Raw genomic sequence first — 3853 nt, 5'->3', positions numbered from 1 at the left:
TAGCCTGCTTATTTAGGAAAGAATGAGCCCCTTCATTAATCATCAGCAATGAAAAGTGATAATAATATGCCGATCCTCACTGATCCATTGTATTCTTCTCTGACTGACAAAGGATTTTACACATGCACCAATGACCTCCGGTAATGACATGGCCCATTCTTTGGACTACAGGGTGTCTTAAAAAAAACGCAATCACTTAAATATGCAGAACATCAATACAGCTCTAAAGCGCAATAGATACGCACCTCTGGGAATTGAAAATGGCTCTTAATCCTTCATTTAAAATGCTGATAAAGTCATTTTAGATGAACTATGGTGCAAAACCGAACAATATTAATATTCTTGCATATTTAAGTGATCGCGTTTTTTTTGGAGAAACCTTGTACAGTAGTGTCAACCAAGCGTATTAGTATAAAAAGTCACACCCAGTTTACCGTGCTGATTCAGTGAATCAGTTTAATCAGACGATATCCATGGCTTCGAGAAGAAATAATCCGGCCGTTATTGGCTACATACACAACCTGTCATCTTTGAAAAAAGGTAAACTGAATGGTGCGACTTCGAACTCCAAATGCAAGACAAACGGGTACAACTCAGTATTAGCACTAGTTATTCTGCCAGCCAAATCCATCATACCACTCAGATGACAAAGACAGAGCGGTAGTCACATGTACGCGCTGCGTACCTATTTTTCACACAGTCAATGAATATTAACATATAGTTGGACAATAATTGATTTGGGGTTTTGTTACGCTACTGTGGCGAATATCAATTTCATAGGTCCCTTTGTGTTATAATACCGTAATTATTAATAACCTTGAATTTAAAATGCACCCCTGCAAAGATATAATGGTCATTCGTATTTTCATATATGTGATGACACTCAGTTATGTTTATTTTCAATTCACAAAAATGAAAATCGATGTAAACGTTGTTTACAAGGTCCTAACTATGTGCGGTGCGAAATGATGAAACTGTGGTATTTGAGTAAACAGTGATTGTTGTACAACCTAGGTAGCATTATCCTCGAATTAGTAACGTAGCGAGCCCAACAATCTTGAATCACTATACGCACTCATTTAAGGGTATTTCAACTATTCGTTCTTTTAGAAATTCGTGTTCTCACAGTAAATGAATGTTAACATAGTAGGACAATAAATGACTGGGGTTTTGTTATGCTACTGTGGCGAATATCAATTTCAAAGGTCACCTTGTGTTATAATACCGCAGCTACATTATAATAACCTTTTAAAATGGACTTCTGCAAAGATATAACGGTCATTCGTATTTTTAGTTTCAACAATACGGGAGGTCGATTCCCATTATTTTGATGGACAAGTTAAGTGCGCTTCTGTTGTTTAGTGGTCGAATATACGACATAAGTGTTGGCGGGGAATTCATTTAGGCCAAAATAAGACTTTACTTATTTTTATTTTATTTTGTTGATGAGAAAATCTGTGTTTTAGACCACAAATTCATGCAATAACCTTTTATTGCGATAAATTAAATCTCTCTTCTTAGTTAGTTAGTCATTCGGCTTAATTAATACATCGCTATACCGATATTTTCCTATATTTAGTTAAACACGCTAAGAATAGACAGACTGTTCTCGAGCTTTGACTCAACGCAAAGATGTCATATTCAATGACGGCGGGGCAAATTTATGATATTTTTTTAACCTTGCAACGATTATATATATAGCTGAGGAAACCTGCAAGGTTTAATTCTGTTCACTTCACTTCACAGGCTGCACGAAGGCTTTTACTAAAGACGGAACCAATAAAAGAAACTAAAAGGAAATGTGAGTAAAGTTTCTATTTATATTGGTTGATATTTTCATCCATCTTGGCTGCCACATGCATGGATAAGTCTACCTATGTTGTGTAATATTCCTTCAACGCAATTATGGACGTGAAAGTAAATAGATTACATTTTACTACGAAGGGATTTCACTAGAAATAATATATATGAGTAAATTTCAATGTGTTTTTTTCATCTCAGAAAAAGTATATGTAATAATGTTGTGATCCGTAAGTATAGCGAAAAGACGTTGGATTTGAAGCAGTGCATGCATTCCTTTTTGCCTCATCCCTGCATGACTTTGTTAACAGGACGCATTTGGCATGGACGTAATTATTTGAAATATAAATATATTATAGAAAAATTTACCCTAATTTTGTTTTAAAGTTATTAAGCAAGGTATCCCCGTACCTAAACAGTGCAAAATAAATTCTGAAAATGCTGCTAGTCTTATACCGCACAAAACGGGATCTCAATAATGCGGTTTGCGTCTCTAGCGCGGCAAGTAATTGACTTCGGTGGTGGTTATCTTTTAGATCGTCATGAAAGGTATATTTATAATCTGTTTGTTTCTCGTGATTTTTGAACTAACATGTGGAAAAGTGGCAGAACGTGAGAACCGTAATGAAGAAAGGCATCGTAAGTATTTGTCATAATTATAAAGTTTTCAGAAAATAGAAAATATATTTTTCTGTTAGAGCACAAATCAGTGTGCATCTGCTACAGCAGGCATAACTAATTTTAAAACATTAATTTCTTACAGGAACAACTGATTGCGAAATAAATGGTGGATTTTGTATTCCTTTCTATTACAATAGTCCAACCTGCAATGAGCATTCCATTTGTGCAGAGGCCTTCCCGCATATGTGTTTACCCGGAGGACAATGCTGCCACTGCAGAGGCTAAGATGTGGGATAGGTAAGCTAAGTTTGGTGTAACGACATGCGATAGAATGATAGGTATATAGAGGGAGATAAGAGATACACTTCTCAAACATATGCGGGCTATACGTAAAATAAGGGTATGTGATTCATCATATCAATATAACTCTTGACTGGCGTTCTTCTACAATATTTATGATACGATAAGAATGGAAGATTAAGAGCCTAAGGCATATTATGCACAAAATTATCGCATTCATCTCGAATCAGGAGTGCCATTTTTATATGAAACATTTTATTTTGATCGTTTAAATACACTACCGTCTAAATTCATGAAAACCAACATGAAAATGATTATCAATTAATAAAACCTTTTAGCTGTTACCTTCTTCCGTTGTTTTTTTTTTGAATTTTGATGAATTTTCTTCCCTACTTTTTTTTAGGTTCTAAGTTTGTTTTCAAGTTGAAAGTAGTTATAGAACAATCGACGAATGTCATATATATTATGTGTACTATTTATGGTGTTCTTAAATTGTAGAACTGGATTTCAACTTGAATAAAAAATAGGGCTGCAACCATTAGACTTTCAATTGCTTTATTTTTACGTTTATTACTTACTATTATTTTACCTGACATATCTCTCGGAGTATTGAAGTGATTGATTTTCGTTTGATTCTCATATGCGATTAAAGATTCTTTAGCTTTTTAACTGGTTTAATGAACATGCAAGGATGTGTCATCCTAATCACTTTCTGGCGCTTTTGATATACAATGGAAAACTTTCATAATGGACGAACTCATGTTCTAAGCGAAAAGAAGGAAATAAATCAAAACAGCTAAAAAGAGCAATTAGTATAATTGTAATATTTGACTGCAAAATGTGAAGTTGTGGGTCAAATATAACCGTGCGAAGGATGAGATTTTTGTGTATTTTTGTTTAACTGGCGGAAATGTGTAAGTAATTACTCGGGCGTGAGCGATGGGATTCAAAAATTGCCTTCAAAGCTATAAAATGATAGCACAGTTAAATCAATATTGAGCAAGAGTTCACAAATTTTGGCATATCGAATATGACAAACAAAATATGTCCCAAAATCGACCCCTGCGGGACACCAGAGTTTAATAATAGTGGAGCAGAAAGGGGATTTAACTAGTCAACCAATTGCTTTGAT

The 3853-nt window shown here is 34.6% G+C and overlaps 1 long non-coding RNA gene across 1 annotated transcript; it reads left to right on the top strand.

Moving 5' to 3' along the window:
* Nucleotides 1-1733: 1733 nt before the first annotated feature.
* Nucleotides 1734-3218, top strand: LOC114515596. Its single transcript, XR_003686205.1, has 4 exons — nucleotides 1734-1801; nucleotides 2337-2439; nucleotides 2564-2718; nucleotides 3125-3218. It is a non-coding gene; the product is annotated as an uncharacterized LOC114515596 (long non-coding RNA).
* The last annotated feature ends 635 nt before the right edge of the window (nucleotides 3219-3853 follow it).

Source organism: Dendronephthya gigantea, unplaced genomic scaffold, assembly GCF_004324835.1.
Source record: "Dendronephthya gigantea isolate DGI-Jeju-01 unplaced genomic scaffold, DenGig_1.0 000004F, whole genome shotgun sequence".
In the NCBI taxonomy this organism is placed as follows: Eukaryota; Metazoa; Cnidaria; class Anthozoa; order Malacalcyonacea; family Nephtheidae; genus Dendronephthya; species Dendronephthya gigantea.
Note: the sequence above shows the minus strand (reverse complement) of the source record. Positions and strands in the feature narration are given on the sequence as shown.